The sequence below is a fragment of the Lissotriton vulgaris genome, chromosome 1_2 (assembly GCF_964263255.1).
Source record: "Lissotriton vulgaris chromosome 1_2, aLisVul1.2, whole genome shotgun sequence".
Taxonomy (NCBI): Eukaryota; Metazoa; Chordata; class Amphibia; order Caudata; family Salamandridae; genus Lissotriton; species Lissotriton vulgaris.
In genome coordinates, this window is record NC_141686.1 from 343,524,467 (window position 1) to 343,543,705 (window position 19,239).

Genomic DNA, 19,239 nt, shown 5'->3' on the forward strand with positions numbered 1-19,239 from the left:
CCCAAACAAACAAACTCTCATTCTGTGGCAAACAAGGGACCAGCTCCTCCTTTTTTCTGTAACGCCTTTCATTGAATCAAATGCCTTGCTTGAGAGGTACCACTGATGTCGCGCTGATGATCGCAGTCCAGCCTCGCGACTTCCTTGTTGCAGAAATTGTAGAGCCAAGAAATCTGTCATTCATCTGTAGCGGTCACTGATGGGGTGTGGGCTTAGTCTTGACAGGTCTGCAGGAATCACTCTTTCTTTGACTCTGGAAGATCCAGCAGAACCTAGTGATGTAGGAAATGTAACACAATTGTTAGTTTCCCTCAAATCAAGCACAAAAAACAGTTCATGGGTGTTAACAAGGGGACTGCAAACAGGTGGCCTGCAATCTGCAAGGGAGTGGCAATACGTCATCGGAACCTAAATGGGTGTCCTCACACAGTGGCATTGTCTAATGGGGTAAATACATATTTCCCTCAATTATTAAGCCTAGGTGTTTCTAAATTCCTTATCTTAGAACATCTAAAAATAGAGAAATTACATAATACAGATTATCAAGGACATGAAGAAAAGTCCCTTTAAAAAATGTGCATCAGGTGCACTATGCAATACAAAGGCTAAAGATCAAATGTGCAGACCAAGGACAAGCACTAGAAAGTCCTGGTATTTGCATGATTAGAACACATTTGATCCCACCAAAAATTAAAGCAGCAGGAACAAAAGAGAACTGAAAAATTTAAAAAATAGACATTGAAAATTCGTCATGTTCAAAAGGGTAAACTTAAGGTATCTCCTATTGAGATGGAAAACGTGTCTTGCTATAATATTGGGTCAGTTAACCAGCCTATCACTACCCTGACAGTCAGTCTAAAAAAAACATTTTACATAACATGGGGGGTCCCTGATACATCACTACAGTCTAGAAGTGTGCACATAAACAATACACCCATAATAAATGGGCTGACAGCATAATGCGACATTGGTCAGGGGAGAAGCAACAAAAGAAAAATCTATAGGAAGAACAAGAGTTTGCTTGGGTGCCTCAGGCATGTGACACAGCACCAAGAGTACGGGGGGATACACAAAAGACCAAAGTTACACAAATTCTAACTCTGCTGGCAACTACACCATATATGGTAATCCAAACTATTGTTCCTGTTCTCTCTTCAGGAGAGAAAAAATGAAACCTGGTTTCCTTTCAAGGGACAAAGCTGTATGCTATTTGGGAAACAAAACATGATTAAATAATGCAATATAGAAATTAGGTCACCTTGAGTGACAGATCTATAATTCCATCCTTAGGTCCAATCAAGGATACATAACAATTTAGGGCTGCCTATTCCTTTAAGGGAATGTGCAGTAAGTGACTAACATCAAGTGATACACTTTCAATCTGTATATCTTTTAGTTTTCTGCAATATCATTATAGCCAGATTTAGGCATGCACTGGTAAAAGTGCTGCCTGTCTTCCTCACAGTATGAAAACCACATCTGTGAAATTTATCATTATACCAAATTCATCCAATTATTGTGTAACAATACGTATCGTCATACGGACCCCTTCACAACACAGGAGAACTTGTAATAGTAACAACATAAAAAAAACATACAAAAAAAATAAAAATGCACATGTCAAGCCATCAGATATACTTGTTGGCGGTGCCACACAGCACCATGGCATATGTACTTTATGCACTGTAAACCTGCAGCCAAAAACCCAATATTTGGGCCTGCACCATCCTTTTGACAGTAGAACACAACATAGTTGGAGTCTACTGTCAAGTATAACTTTACTGTCTCTCTCCTAACATACAGGACCAATTAAAACATTTCACGATAGGGCCAAATACACAAACGCAAACATGAAAAAAAAAATTCCAAAGAAATTACGCAAATAAAACACATCTCCTTTCAATTAACCAAACTCACGTGTCTTGTCTGCCTTAGAACAATCCATGAATAATCTGTTGGCAGAAGCAGAAAAATACACAGCACAAAAAAACATTGTAACATACACAAAAATAAAGTTACATTACTTAACTGTTACTCTCTTGTCAGTTCACATCGCAACATCAAGCCATCATATTTTTACAGTTCCAAAAGAAATGGTTATACTGACACTCTATATTAATTTGGCACCTATAATGTGCACTGAAAAAAATAATACCTAATGAGCAAATCTTTTTTTTACGTAGGCCTGTAGCCTGTAGCCATCAAAATTTGGAAAAGGGCTGCATCTTATTTTCTATCTAAGACTTAATGCAACACTTCATTTTCTGTAAAATAAACGCAGCTAGCAAACATTATTTTCCTTAGCATGGAGACACAAATGTATAATTTCTGCTGATTATTTACCACATGTTTGGGACCTTCAGAGAAACCCCTATTTATTTTCCCTCTTAAATTAAGTTCTTTCATTTTATCGATGTCCTCACGGAGAAACCAGAAACCTCACCTCTAGAGGCCCGTTCAGAGAGGTCATTCTGCATTCCTCAGAGGCAAAGTCCTAATTAAAGGGTCACAAATGTCAACATGACAGCCTTCTCCATTGTTTACAGGAAACTAAAAGATAACATCTCAACAGCGCACTCGAGCCAGCCTCTCTGCAAATTCTCCCGGCCCCCGGCCTCTGCCACATTGAAACTGACAAAGCCAGTAGGCTCTATCTAACCTGCAATAATTCACTCTATTTTGAAAAATAATTTCTCTTTTTTTTTAGGCGCCAAAATTATCTCTTTTCCCAGATCATTAAACTACATTAACTGTCAATGTTTCTCAAAACGTAAAGACACACAGACCAGTTTTTTTTTAGAGTAAATGCTTGTTGCAATCCTATGGTACACACTTCATCAGCCTTAAATAAACAAACTTTCCGTAGGGCTAGCTGAAGCTAGAACCTTTAACCCTAATATTAAAACAAGCCTGTGTACTGGCACATTAACCCACTGAATCATAAGAAGGCACAACCCAGCAAGTATATATCAAAACCTAAATGCATGCATTTGCTTAAGGCTGAGACACTTTAAAAAGTACTATAAATGAAAGCAAAATGCAGTTTAAACAGTGATTTTACTCAAAATCGACTTTCACATTTTAGGCATTAAAAAATGAATATCCTACAATTTTCTTGCATAATATGCAGTACTAGAATGTCTATTACATAACCCATGAGTCAGGTATTTGAAAATAATAACTTATACTTTATAAAAATGACCTTGCTTGCGCCTATGCCAAGGGGAAATTGTACACACGAATACTTGTCATTTTAGTGATGCAACTTACCTTAAATCAAATTTTTATGCTAGGAGGTCATAGTATGAGTGTTAAGCTTTATAAATATTAAAAAACGATTTTTGTAGCACTAATTTTTAATAATAATTTTTTCATAATTAATAATTTTTGTCTTCTAAAAAAAAAAAAAAATTATTCCTTTTTGTGATTGTTCTACATATAAAAGTCCGCTGCATCCCTTGCCTATAATTTAGATGCATGAACTCACAAACCTAAGCGCATATGCCTAACTAAAAACGCGTCAGAATCCTGCATCACATTTCTGCGCCACATTTATGTGAAAGGACGGTTATGCAAAATTCCACCCGTGTTTAACTGAAAAAGTGCTGGCTGAATGAACATTCCAATCAAATATACTGCAGCTGAAAGATTTGCCTGTGAACATCTAATACAGTGCATCTAAGGAAAAATGCTGTAAATTTATTTATTTTTGCAAAAATAGGTAATTTCGTTTTTGTTTGGGTGTTATTTATATCTATTAAATGTGACCTACACACACACTGAGCTCGTTTCAGACATAGACAAACCACATAAACATTTAAACACACATTTAAACCCACAAAGCAACACTCAGGACGAAAACAGGACAGTCCAGACTGTACGTAGCTGTAAGTCATATTTACAAGAAATACTTCTCAATAGTGTTCCAAAAGACTGCAGAAACAGAATGTGCAGGAAACCAAAAATACACTCAATTCACTAGCTGCAGCTGGCAGAACACCAAAAATCGTTCTGCATCTCCATTCATAAAATTGCACAGAGCAAAGGATCCTTGTTTTGTATCATGTCATATTTTAATTCCCTGGGGATACAAAATCACCAAGGAAGAAATATGTTTGTAAACAGGCTAATCCAAACGTATACAAAGTTGGCCAACACAAATCTTCAAATTTGCTAAGATCAGGCATCTTATAGCTCACTAATCTAGCTTCAAACTTCAAGGGGCTATCTCTATCGGTACACTTGTAAATATACAAGACCCTCGGTTATTGAAAATTGCAATCTTTAAATAATACTAAGGACTAAGCAAAGAACAACAAAGGACTGGGAGCGACCCACTTATTTTTCAACTCAAACAGATGGAGAGAAAAAAAAATCCCTTCCTTACCTGCCTACACAAATTGCAATTTGCATATACAAACCTATCAAAGTTATTGTTAGGATCTGATCCCCAGTCCTCTTTTGCTGACCATGTCCTAAACCATCACATGACACACCAGTAGCATAAAAAGGAGTCCTACCCTTATGTCAATGCTTGTTATTGCTAACCTGTGGGTTCCTGCATCCTGGCTCCTGTGTTTCCTGTTGGCTGTTGCTGTCTTTTCACGGGCTTGTGTAGAGACTTGGAGAATCCCCCTTTTTCTTTACTTTTATCCCTTATCCTTGCTTAAGTTCCTTGCCCTGGTGCTCCGTTTTTTGTAATTACCCATTCCTGTCCGCCCCTTTCCTTAGTGTGTGTCCCTTGTAGTTAGAAAGGAGAGAGCGTCCTTCAGGTTTAGTTTCCCGTTCCCTTTTTTTTCTTTGACCGTATTGTGAGACTTGTCACCAACATTCAGGGGCTCCTGTTTGCTGGTTGCCGGTTTCGCGTCGCTCTCCTGTTACGGAGACGCGGTGAATGAAACGGTTGTACGCGCGCAGAGGCGCGATACATTGTTGTTAGTGCGCAACCCGTCCGCCTCGTTTTAGGCGGAAGTGACGTTTTAGTCCATTCCGCGAGAGAAACCCGGCTGGGTTTTTTTCTCTCTCGAGCACAACAGAGCGGATGAGACAACGCATTCCTTGTAGTTTTCTAGCCCCATTCCCGAGATCACGATAGACAGGGGGTTTTTGTACATGCCTGGAAAGTTGGTGTGTTTTTTACCCTGTACTCCCCGAAATCGTCCAAACCAAACACCCTTACAAAACGATCAGTCCTGTACTTAATTCGCCTAAGAGAGGTTATCTTAGGTTAAGAGTTCCTTTTGACTGACAACTCCTTGAAGCTAAACCTGCTCACGCTTCTGGTAAGTGTATGTGAAATGTGTTTATTGGATATGGTCATATGGCTCTGAGGTAGGATTGGGGACTGAGAAATTACCGTAGGGTGTACTTTTTGTTTCCCTTTATATGCAGGTGCAGAAGAAGGAGGCGGGTGTTCATTTTACGGCACGTTACAAAGGGTGGAAGGTTTGGTTGCCTTATGATTTTCCACCCCCTTTTCTGGGTCAGCAGCTTACTCATATGTGTCATTCAGTGAGTGGCTGGTGAGTCGGGGAAGCGGACTGGACTATTCCTCGTTCCTGCAGTGTGTGGGTTGGGCAGGAGTCTAACAGAATAACAAGCCTACGTTATAATACACTGCCCGAACTTGGATGGACGTAGAAGGAGGAGGAGCCATGGCTGGGGCTGAAGCCCCCTCCATGAATGATATAATGGGGGCCCTTGCTGCTTTACAGGCTCAAGTACAGGAATTGAGACAGGAAAACGTAGGGTTGAGACAAGAGCTGGTTGCGGTAAGGGCGCAGGCACAGGTACAACCTAGAGCTCAAAATCCCATTATACATCCGGCTACTTTCCAGTATGGGGGGGCAGGACAGAGTAACCCAGGAGGAAGTACCCCTGTAGCTATTACCGTAAACTCCCCTGTTCCTGTTCCCCTGGCTCAACCTGAACGGTTCTATGGAGATAGTGGGAAATATGGGATGTTTATGAACCAGTGTCAGTTACACTTTATGTGTAGGCCTGGTGCATTTCCTGATGATGCAGCGAAGGTAGCCTTTACTCTTTCATATCTGGCTGGTACTGCTGCCCAGTGGGCTATCCCATTAGTGGAAGGGAATGATCAGGTCTTGCGGGATTACAATGCTTTCAAAGAATTGATGAGGGGGTTGTTTGCCAAACATGCTTTCATGCAAGCTAGCGACTCAGAATTGCTGAAACTGCGACAGGGTCGACAGGATCTTCTGACATATATAGCGACTTTTAATCGATTGATCGCAGAGACACATTGGCCAGCCGATAAGCGGACATCCTTATTCTACCAGGGTCTTAATGATGATTTGAAGGACGTGGTGTCACAAGTAGTGGATCCCCCGGAAGAGTGCGCCGCTTTTATAGACTTAGTGGTTAAATTGAATCATAGGCTATCAGAGTGACGCGGTGATCGTGGTCGTTTTCAGGTTTCCCAAGGGAACTTCATAAAGACCGAAGTGAAACAGCAACCCGGTGAAGCAAAGCCTGAACCAATGGAAATAGGAGGGGACAGGGGGCCCCTTACTCCTGAAGAAAGAAAGAGACGTAGAGATAAGAACTTATGTCTCTATTGCGGACAGGGAGGTCATTTTGCAAGAGAGTGTCCCGTTAAACCATCCGGAGCAGGTTATGGCAAAAAGGTGGCATACGTACAGGTGGAAAGGCCGCCCCTAACTGTGCATAGAAGAGGTCAATATGAGGTGTTGGGGGCAGTGGACTTGGCGCCCAGACATTTCGTGATTTCGGCACAGCTTCTATTGGCAGCGTATCAAAGGGTGTCTGTTTCTGTGTTGTTGGATTCGGGGGCCACTGGCAATTTTATTGATATCTCCCTAGCAGAGAAACTAGGTGTGCCTTGCCAGTACAAGAAACAGCCAGAGCCGGTACGAGCGATAGACGGAACAGAGTTGTCATCAGGGTGTATCACTAGACAAACAATGCCGCTACGCTTGGTATGTGACAATGGTCACTCAGAGTGCGTGGTATTCGATCTGATAGACGCGCCTTCCTTTGGCTTGGTGTTAGGGGTGCCTTGGCTCCAAGAACACAATCCTAGGATTGATTGGGTGCAACGACTGGTCACTCTCGATTCGCATTATTGCCTGAAGCATTGCTATAGCGAGGCTAGTGAGAAGGTCCCTCCGTTGTATTGTGCAGCCATGGAAGAAAACGGAGTTCCAAGACAGTATGTGGAATACGCCGATGTGTTTGATAAGGGTTGTGCTCAGAGTTTGCCACCACACCGGTCTTTTGACTGTAGGATCGATCTAGTGGAGGGGGTTCCTTTGCCCTGTAGTAGAGTTTATGCCCTGTCTGAACCGGAGGAAAAACATCTCAAAGAATATCTGGATAAGATGTTGGAACTAGGTTTTATCCGTCCATCTTCTTCGCCTGTCTCTTCAGCAATCTTTTTTATTCCTAAGAAGGAAGGCACTCTGAGGGCGTGTGTGGACTACAGGACATTAAATAAGGCCACTGTTAAGACCAGGTACCCTCTTCCTCTCATCCCCGTGTTGCTGGATCAGCTCCGCAAGGCCAAGGTGTTTACTAAATTGGACTTGCGTGGAGCGTACCATCTAATCAGGGTGCGGCCCGGTGATGAGTGGAAGACGGCTTTTAAAACCAAACATGGGTTGTTTGAATACTGTGTGATGCCGTTTGGCTTGTGTAACGCGCCAGCGGCGTTCCAGTATTTCATTAACGAGGTCCTGAGCGAATATCTGGATAAGACAGTAATAGTTTACTTGGATGACATCCTTATCTTCTCAGAGACCAGAGTAGACCATCATACTCACGTGCAACAAGTGCTGCAGAAGCTGCGGGAACATCGGCTTTATGCCAAACTTGAAAAGTGTCAATTTGATGCGAAGGAGGTGGAGTTTTTGGGATTCCTTATATCCGCTGAAGGGATAAGGATGGACCCTAAAAAGATACAGGCTGTTTTATCCTGGCCAGTGCCAACTACGGTGAAGCACATACAGGTACTTTTAGGGTTCGCCAATTTCTACCGGCGCTTTATCGCTCACTTTTCGGATATCGTGGCACCAATGACCCGCCTGTTAAGAAAGGGGGTTTCCTTTGAATGGTCCCAGGAGGATCAGGGTGCTTTTCGGTTACTGTTGGAGACATTTACGACCGCTCCAGTATTGGCTCATCCTGATCCTGCTTTTCCCTTTTTCGTGGAAACGGATGCTTCCGCGAGTGCAGTAGGTGGAGTTTTGTCGCAGAAGGAGGAAGGCACGGGAGATATGCACCCTATCGCCTATTTTTCAAAGACATTGTTGCCGGCCGAACGTAATTATACGGTAGCAGAGCGCGAACTATTGGCAGTGAAATTGTCTTTTGAAGAATGGCGTCACTATCTGTGGGGGGCCCGTCATATCATCACAATCTATACAGACCACAAGAACCTGGAGTTTTTTAGATCAGCCAGGGCCTTGACACCAAGACAAATGCGATGGGTCTTGTTTTTTAACGAATACGATTTCATTATCACCTACAGACCTGCCACTCAGCAGATTAAATCAGACGCACTGTCCCGGATTCATGTTGACCTGGAGGAAGTGAAATCAGGGAAGGTAAACAGACCTATGCTTGATAGTAGAAGGATTGTGGGAGTAGCTTCGGTGGAAGAATTCGCTTCTAGGGTAAAAGAACTGTTGCGTAATATGGATTTGGCCCCTTGGTTACAACTGTCTCAGATGGTGGTCAGAGAGGGGTTGTTATATCATGGTGATAGGTTGTTCGTTCCACCCGAGTTGAGACAAAAGGTGGTGGAATGGTGTCATTCATCCTCTTTAGTTGCGCACCCAGGAATTGGGAAGACAAAGGAGTTGTGCCTGAGGTGGTTTTGGTGGGATACTGTGGCACAGGATATCCAGAAATATGTGACAGCCTGCCCTGTTTGTGCCATCAATAAGCCCTCACATAGTAAGCCCTCGGGCCTTTTGCAGCCTTTGGCGGTACCCCCTTCCCCGTGGCATACCATCAGCATGGATTTCGTCACAGACCTTCCCTTGGTTTCCGGCTTCACTGCTATTTTTGTGGTCGTAGACTTGTTTACCAAAATGGCTCACTTTATACCACTCCGAAACATTCCCACAGCGAAGGAGATGGCATGGGAGTTCATGGTTTCAATTGTACGGTTACACGGGTTACCCACAGCAGTCGTCTCAGACAGGGGGGCGCAATTTGTGTCTCATTTCTGGAAGGAGCTCTGTCTGGTGCTTAAGATGGACATACGTTTGTCATCTGTGTACCATCCCCAGTCAGATGGGCAGACAGAACGCACCAACCAGACAATGGAACAGTTCCTGAGGTGCTTGACTACGTCCCTATCGTGTGATTGGGTGATGGCATTGCCCATAGCGGAATTCGCTTATAATGAAATGAAATGAAATGAAATGAAAATTAGGTTTATAAAGCGCTGCAGTTGCCCTGAGGCGTCCAGGCGCTGAAGCTAACCTAACAAACCTGACCGCTAAGGCTGTTAATTGTTGAACAGGAGAGTTTTGAGCTGTTTCCTAAAGCTGGTGAGATTTGTATTGTTTCGCATCTGCAGCGGGAGAGTATTCCACAGTTTGGCAATGTTGTATGAAAATGAGCGTCCTCCTGCTCTGGATCTAAATATTCGCGGGATTGTGGCAAGAGTAGCAGTTGAGGAACGTAGAATTTTATTGGGTTGGTATGGGGAGATCAGGGAAGAGTTGATTTCTGGGCCCGTTTTCCAGAAAGTCTGGTGGGCGATGCAGAGAGCCTTAAACTTTACTCTCTCCCTGACAGGCAGCCAGTGCAAAGTTTTTAGGCCGGATTTTATTGAGGTCCTCCGAGGGATTCCCAGGAGCACCCGGGCAGCACAGTTTTGAGTGCGCTGAAGTTTTTGTAGAGTATAGTCCGGGGCTCCAAGATAAAGGGCATTGTTAAAATCCAGCCGTGATTGGATCAAGCCCTGTATGACAATTTGTCTGGCCTCGAATGGAAGGAGGGGAAGGATTTTTTTAATTACCCTGAGAAGGCCAATACAAGTGGCTGACACTTTGGTGGCTTGAGTGTTTAGGCTCAGCGACTTGTCAAGCCATACTCCCAGACTTTTGATAGTATCTTTGGGGAGGGGGGGGGAGCCCATACTTGAGGGCCAAATTAGCTCCAGAGTAGAGGGAGTTGCTGGGCCAAGGAGCATCAGCTCCGTTTTATCATCATTAAGTTTCAAGCATGAGCTCGACATCCACCCTTTTACGTCCTCCAGACAGGCCGCCAGTATACACACGGCTTTGGGCATGACACCTTTCTTTTGCTCTATGGGATACCATCCTAGAGCCCTAGCCATCCAACCCACTGGGCACATGCCAGCCATTGATGAAGTAAGTAAACGATTGGGTGATATCTGGGAAGTGGCTAGGGGCAGCTTACAGGAAGCCAAGGCGGCAATGAAGGTACAGGCAGATCGCCATAGAGTTCCGGCCCCTGGTTATAAGGTGGGCGATCAAGTATGGTTGGTTTCACGTAACCTGAAACTACAGGGATCCCGCAAACTACAGCCCCGGTATGTAGGCCCCTTTCCCGTGATTCAGGTAGTCAACCCTGTGGCGATGAAGCTGTTATTGCCATCGGACTATAAGATCCATCCTGTGTTCCACACCTCATTGCTGAAGCCCTTTGTTCCGTCAGATCAAGTCCTGCCCCCTCCTGCCCCAGTATTAGTGGATGGCGAGGAGGAGTTCGAGGTTCAGGCCATTCTAGATTCAAGGCGAAGGAGGGGTAGGTTGTATTACCTGGTAGATTGGAAAGGGTATGCCCCGGAGGATAGGACATGGGAGCCAGCTGGGGGTGTACATGGGCCTCGGCTGGTGAGATTATTCCATAGACAGCATCCCCGTAAGCCACGACCTGTGGGGAGGATTATTAGGGGGGGTACTGTTAGGATCTGGTCCCCAGTTCTCTTTTGCTGACCATGTCCTAAACCATCCCATGACACACCAGTAGCATAAAAAGGAGTCCTACCCTTATGTCAATGCTTGTTATTGCTGACCTGTGGGTTCCTGCATCCTGGTTCCTGTGTTTCCTGTTGGCTGTTGCTGTCTTTTCACGGGCTCGTGTAGAGACTTGAAGAATCCCCCTTTTTCTTTACTTTTATCCCTTATCCTTGCTTAAGTTCCTTGCCCTGGTGCTCCGTTTTTTGTAATTACCCATTCCTGTCCGCCCCTTTCCTTAGTGTGTGTCCCTTGTAGTTAGAAAGCAGAGAGCGTCCTTCAGGTTTAGTTTCCCGTTCCCTTTTTTTTCTTTGACCGTATTGTGAGACTTGTCACCAACATTCAGGGGCTCCTGTTTGCTGGTTGCCGGTTTCGCGTCGCTCTCCTGTTACGGAGACGCGGTGAATGAAACGGTTGTACGCGCGCAGAGGCGCGATACATTGTTGTTAGTGCGCAACCCGTCCGCCTCGTTTTAGGCGGAAGTGACGTTTTAGTCCATTCCGCGAGAGAAACCCGGCTGGGTTTTTTTCTCTCTCGAGCACAACAGAGCGGATGAGACAACGCGTTCCTTGTAGTTTTCTAGCCCCATTCCCGAGATCACGATAGACAGGGGTTTTTGTACATGCCTGGAAAGTTGGTGTGTTTTTTACCCTGTACTCCCCGAAATCGTCCAAACCAAACACCCTTACAAAACGATCAGTCCTGTACTTAATTCGCCTAAGAGAGGTTATCTTAGGTTAAGAGTTCCTTTTGACTGACAACTCCTTGAAGCTAAACCTGCTCACGCTTCTGGTAAGTGTATGTGAAATGTGTTTATTGGATATGGTCATATGGCTCTGAGGTAGGATTGGGGACTGAGAAATTACCGTAGGGTGTACTTTTTGTTTCCCTTTATATGCAGGTGCAGAAGAAGGAGGCGGGTGTTCATTTTACGGCACGTTACAAAGGGTGGAAGGTTTGGTTGCCTTATGATTTTCCACCCCCTTTTCTGGGTCAGCAGCTTACTCATATGTGTCATTCAGTGAGTGGCTGGTGAGTCGGGAAAGCGGACTGGACTATTCCTCGTTCCTGCAGTGTGTGGGTTGGGCAGAAGTCTAACAGTTATACCAAAGAAATAGTTGTCTGAATTCTAACTGCCAAGTTCTAACTGCACTAACAGTCTCTTTTCTTTAAAAAAACTTGCGCCAAAAGGGTTCCTCAGTCAGGAGTGACATCTTTTGGAGATTTTAAGTCAAAAATATACTGAGCCGCAAAGACAGAGAATCCCCCAGAACCTCCGTGCACAGAGTACCTCTTTTAGTAGATTTCTGTCTTGCCTTCCCCAGTAGATTTCTGTCCTCTGACAAGATTACTCCTCCAGGTAGTCACTTCTTGATGAGGCCCCACATTGGGCGCCAACTGAAGAACCTAAAAATCCTCATACTCCTGCCCAGGGGTCTTACCAATAAGTAGTCCATTCAAAAGCAGCAAAGAAATCAACAGAGAATCTAAAATATGAAAAGACATCTTTATTACAATTAATTGTGAGGCTACGTCACCCAGTCACACCTAAAGCAACTGAACGAGGCAGCCTGCTGGATGGTCTCCGCACAGACCTTTTATACCGTTTATTATGCCCTAGGCAAACATTCTTCACTTTACAGTGTATCATACAAATATTTTTACTACATGATGACAGCCCACATTTCAGTTTGTCCAGTTCATGATAGATTACCCAGCCAGGCCCAGAACTTCCATCAGATATCGATGAACCCCTAATAAAAACGGGCACCTCCTCCTTGTAAAACAGATCATAAAGAAAGAAACAGAGACAGGTGTGTGTAAGATTAGACATGGTTTGTGTGCGATGAAAGGCTTATGGTATGTTGTGCCTTGATACTAATATCGCTTGGCCACTGTGAAAGGAACTGCCTGAACAGGTTTGGCTTGAGGCAGTGAAGTCAGCTTGCCCAGGTCACAGAGGAGTCAGGAAAAGTGTACGTGTCCTTTCAGCTCAAACCCATGCTAAGGTTATGTCCTTAAATACTTGTTCTCCCATGGTGAGAGCCTACTGTAAGGGCAATGCACAAAATCGCTGCTATTCACAAGATGGAACCCAAGGGTTAAAACAGAACCTTCAAATACACAGTGAATCCATTGGTGTAACATGATGAAAACACTCATGCATACCGCATTAGTCATTTGCGGTTCGCTGATACCAAATTCATAACAGAATCATGATATTTAAAACACAGGTTCACAATTTTCAGAACCACACCTGGATTTGACCATCTCCTTGAGACTACGCTACTTGTATGAGGAATTTTCTTACACTGAATCAGAACGGCTCTCCATAGGTCCCGGCTGCTCTGAGGCGGGCTGGGTTTTATCAAGCTGGCCTAAAAAGAAGTCTCCAGGGGCAGTTTCATGACCCTACATAGACCTCTTGTATTGCAGCGGGTGGTGCTGTCAGAAGCAACCGCCGCAATGCAAAAAAAGGCATCTCTGCATTTGCATGCACGACGTGGCAAGCACCGCGCGGTGCCTGCCACGTGTGCATGCAAATGCAGGGAGGTACCATAGGTACCCCCATGTGCCCGCGCCCCCCGGCAATCATCCTGGGGGCCCGCAACGGGCCTCCAACTTCAAAAACTGCTGCCTTTCCATGGCAGCATTGCCGCCATGGAAACGCTGGTTCCCACAGCCATTGTAATATGGATGGCGGTGTCTAGCAGACACGCCACCACATTCAACCCTTTTCTGCCCGGACGACTGGTTGACCGGGCGGAAAAGCGGCAGGCAGTCTCCCAGTCCACCGCGGTACCCCCCACCATCATAATATGGCAGGGGTAAATGAGAGGCGGGCTGGAGATTATGTCGGGCGGATCACCACCGCCATGCGGGCGATGGCGATCCGCCCGACATTGTAATAGACCCCTAAGGGACAACCACTGTGGGTCTCACATGTGCTGCCTGCAGACCATAAACTAACTCCTGGAGGTATCCTGTTACCGCATAGGCTGGTAGAGCTATTCCTTGCAGGGAATGCTGGTTGTAGTGAATTAAGGTAGTGTTGTAGTGTTTGTGTAGGGTAGTAAAGGGCTTTATGGTAGTGTTGGGGGGTCGTGCTCGGTAGTGTAAATGTAGGTAATGGACTGTGTGTCAAGGGTGGGTGGTGCAGGGGTACTACATTAGAGTATAGTGTAAGGTAGGGTAGGGTAGGGCACTGTTACTTACTTTTACTACTTTTACAACAAGTATACCTTTAACATGCATGCCTTTTCATTTTAAAGGCATGCGTGCTAAAGGTATATTCGTTTTAAAAGTTTGCGATCTCTTAGTTTGCAGACTAATGGTACTTGCGGGATGATTTTTGCGGGATGATGGTATGCGGGATATTTTTATGCGGGCTGACGTCATATATTCCTGCAGTAATGAACCCTCCTGTGGGGAAAACGTTTTCTATAGAGAAAGCTCTTCCCCAGAACCCTCCTCAAATCTGGGGGTGATCTGTTCCCTTCCCATCCTGAAAGAAGAGTTACTCCAGCTAATTAGTTCCTGACCTTTCCCATGGTGGGAAAAAATCAAACCAGAGTTTAGGATTTCCTTCAAATGTAGATGTGTAGGCATTCCTAAACTTCCATGGGAATTCAGGCCTTGAAAGTCCCATGTCCAAGTAAGTCCACGAATGGGATTTACTACTGCACATTTTTCCGCAGACATGTCAGAGAAATTAGTTGTAGTATATGCATTTACGCCTGCTAGGTATCCCATTGTGAATTCCTGGCAGTGAGGATCTGTAATTCTCGAGTCTGACTCCATTTTGTTCTGTGCCACCATTTTGTGTTGCCCTCACGTAGGCCTGTGAAGGTAGCCTGGCGAATAAAGTGGCCTGGCCTTCTTAGTTCATGTGTACATTAACTAGGTTTCTTTTTGACTCTGAAATGAACTGTAAGAAACTGACCTCTTCACCTGAAACTGACCTCGCAAAGCCAATTTCCCTGATCGATCTTTGTCTGAGAATGCCAATCAATGTAAAGGACATCGTTAACTTTTAGTTTCCTTGCACATGCCTTATCTTGTTCAGCATCTGTTACCGTTTCTCATTTATGGTTCTTCATTACATGGCTTATGCTTTCAATTATAGGTTTGTCCGGCTTGTGGAGATTGAATTTGGGACATTCCTAATAATTAACTTTTGGGTGGGGATACTGTAAATTGAGTTTTTGTTATGCGACACTTTGTTTGAAAATTTACCTTATTGGCTAGAATTTTGTGCAGTGGGTGTACATTTATAATGTAAATATTGGGTATAAAAGGAGACGTTTCGCCTTAGTAAAATGAGCAGTCTCCTGAGAATTTACATTGTGATGTATTTCTAGGGTCACTGTTACTAGCTGCAGCTAATAAACTTGGTCTCTGATGCCATAGGCTGAGAGTCAGGCAGCGGCCATCTTTGTGAGGGCTCGCGTTGCACGTCGCGCTACCGAGCGCTTAAAACCATTCGTTCATGCCTCCGCGCAGCGGACGCGCATTGCGGGCGCGCCGATCGCGCGCCGGAGTCAAGCCAGAGTCCTGCCCGTCTGCGCCCGTCCGCGATCGACCGGGGCGCGGGGCAGGGCACTCTGGATCTAATGACATAGCTCCAGTAACTAATAGGGCGCATTCTCACCAGCAAATCTACTACACACGCGCAACTCTACTAGAAATAGGTAAGACCCCTATTAAATCATGCTGGCACTCAGCTGACCCTAATGCGCTACCTCCACAATGTACTATATGCAATCATCAATTTCATAGTGTTCCGCACCCTAACTCCCAAGTGCCTAATCTAAAATTGATGTTACTAAACTGTAGATCCAAGGTTAAACATAAATTGGAACTACGTGACCTACTACAGAAACAAGACTTTGATGTTATGTTTCTAACCGAAACTTGGCTAGAAGAATCCTCTTCACCCGAAATACTTGAAACAGTCCCTCTGAACTATAGCGTATTGAGAATCGACAGGCCCATACAGCATGGTGGAGGACTTGCAATGATTTTTAAAAAGGATTTGGAATGCACCCTCACCAACAAGGGCATCACTAATAGTGAAAGTGGCACTTTCTCTATTAAAGTGACTCCATCAATGACCATTACGGGTCTTCTCATTTATCGGCCCCCTGGCAATGCTACCCCTTTCTGTAACCAGCTCATAGAAACAGCCACGCAACTAGCTATAAAATACAACAATTTTATGATTCTAGGCGATCTGAATCTTCATTTTGAAGACATTAATGCTAAGGAAGCCCAATTACTTAAGACAGCCCTCCACGCTTTGGGAATAACACTGCTTTCAACCCTCCCCACACATCAACATGGCCATCTTCTTGACCCTATCTTTGCCACCTGGGAGGGTATTGAAATTCAACCACCCGTCCCAATCATTTGGTCGGACCACCATATGATCACCTTTAACATACCTATGAACAGGACTAAGAATAATGTGAACAAACCCCTGTACACCAAGCGGCGTAACTGGAAAAATTACACCCCTGAACGTTTGATTAACAAATTAGAAATTCACCCCCCGCCCCAAGGACAGTCCTTACAAGACACCTGGAACAATTATGAATTATGGCTGAGCAAGGCACTAGATAAAATCGCCCCATGGACTTGCAAGCCACCAGCCAGGAGAACAAAATCTGAACCGTGGTTTTCAGAAAAATTAAAAATAGCTAAAGCCCGATGCAAAGCGACTGAAAGAAAATGGAGAAAGAACTATTCCATGGAACTTAAGGAAACCTATAAACTGGAACTAAAATCTTATCAGAGATTAATAAGAGAGGAAAAAAGTCTCTTTTACCAGAACAGAATCGAAGAGGCTACAAATCCAACTAAAGAACTATTCCGGATCTACAAGGAGCTTACAGACACCTCTAGCTTGGATACTCAGGACACATACTCTAATGATTTATGCGAACAAATTGCGGACTTCTTTGTCAAAAAAGTAGAAAAAATTCTCGCTACTTTTCCCACTCCCTCTACATCCGGAAAGGAAATATCCCCCCTTCAAAAAACCACTCTCACCCAATTCTACACACCCGACAAAGAAAACATGTCCAGCATAATCAACAGTATCCATTCTGGCTCCCCTAATGATGTGTGCCCGCTAGAAAAGAGCAAAGGCATCATGGACCATACTCTTATGGATCAAATAAGTCAGATGATAACCCTCTTTTTTAAAGAATGTTATGTTCCGGAGGCTTGGAAAACTGCTCAAGTCATCCCTCTTAAAAAAAAAAACAACATTCCAGTTACCCAATTCCAAAATCTTAGGCCGATATCCCTCCTGCCCCAATGCGCCAAGATAATTGAAAAAATAGTTAATAAACAACTCATGGCCTTCCTAGAATCAGAAAACATTCTCCACCCCACTCAATCCGGCTTTAGACCTAATTATTCCACGGAAACAGCTGTTTTGTATTCTACGGAATATATCCGCAAGATGGTGGACGAGGGTGAGACAGCAGCGTTGGTCATGCTAGATTTAAGCGCAGCTTTTGATACTGTGCTACATGCCACGCTGCTGTCCCGTCTTTCAGACATCGTAGTGAGAGACCATGCTCTGGCATGGATTAAATCTTTTCTTACAAAAAGATCTTTCCAGATACATTGCCCACCCTTCAAATCATCTTCTCGGGACGTGAGCTATGGGGTTCCACAGGGCTCTAGTTTGAGCCCCACATTGTTCAACATCTATATGGAGCCCCTGGCTCAGGTCGTAGAGAACTTTGGGGTGGGCATTGTCAGCTACGCCGATGACACCCAGCTCATGTTTAAGCTCACTCCTGACACCGAGAATTATGCCTCCAACTTCTCGGAAGGCATGGCTGCTGTCGCCAGGTGGATGGATAGCAACTGCCTACGGCTTAATGGAGATAAAACAGAGGTGCTGGTGATAGGGAATAAAACCTCATTATGGTCTCAGGCATGGTGGCCCACAACCTTAGGCGATTGCCCTCGCCCCGTTGAGAAGGTCAAAAACCTAGGGATTATGATCGACTCTGATCTGTCAGGAAAATCCCAAGTCAACAAAATAATAGGCAAATGCATTGGTACGCTAAGAATTCTAAGAAAAATCATCGATCTCATCCCTACTGAAGCCAGAAAAACCATCGTACATGCGCTTATCACACCTCATTTGGACTATGGGAATGTTCTCCTTCTGGGACTGAACCAAAAACATCTTAACCAGCTTCAATGCTTACAAAATGCGGCCGCTCGCTTGGTATTGGGCCTTCCCAAAAGAACATCATCCAAGGCTGCATTGTCCAAATTGCACTGGCTCCCTGTTAGGGAGAGAATAAAATTCAAGTGCCTCTGCTATGCCCATAAGATTGCCCATAACAAAGGTCCCACCTATCTTAGAGATCTTCTAACTATCCACCGCCCAACCAGAGACCTTAGGTCCTCAGGAATGTCTCTATTTAAACTCCCCCGTGTCCACAGAGCGAAAATTGGCGGCCGTTCTTTTCGCTACCTTGGAGTGAAACATTGGAATGCTCTACCGGTTCACTTAAGAATGGAACCATCAAAGACTCTTTTTAGAGCCAAACTGAAAACCCACCTTTTTCCACAATAATCCTGTCATGATCTCTAACCGTTCCCTTCTTGATTCTTTGCAAGTTTTTTACTGGCAATCAGCGCGGGGATACACAGTTGTGCAGCCATGCGCTTTATAAATGTTTATTATTATTATTATTATTATTATCCAGAAGTATTCCGTGCCTCTGAATACCAAGACAGGTGAACTCGAAGATCTTAGGCGTGCCCCTGACGCCGCTGGGTTAAACCCCGGTTCTTCAACTGGCGCCCCACGTGGGGCGACTTCAGCGGTACTGGTCCAAGCCCGAAGATTGTTAGGAGCCCCGTGCGGAAATTCTGGAGGACGGCCGCTACTTCATCGACCCCTGCACGTCGACGTGGACCGAAGGTTTTTTCTGCAAGGCTTCCCCTTTCCGACGGCTGCGGAGGACTGCTGCCCTGACTATCGCCCTGTCTTGGACCCTCTTGTGATGATTTGTAAGGCGAGACGTTAGATGGTCTTCTGGTGGCGTGACAGACATTTTGGTTAAGTATAAGTGGGTCGCTCCCACGACTTTGTTTTGTTTCTTGGTTTTGATTCGGCCATTGCAATAGTCGAAGTCGAGGGGTTCGTATATTTGCGAGTGTATCATTTTTGATCACCCCTTGAAGTTTGAAGCAAGACTAGTGAGCTAAAAGATGCCTGGTTTTA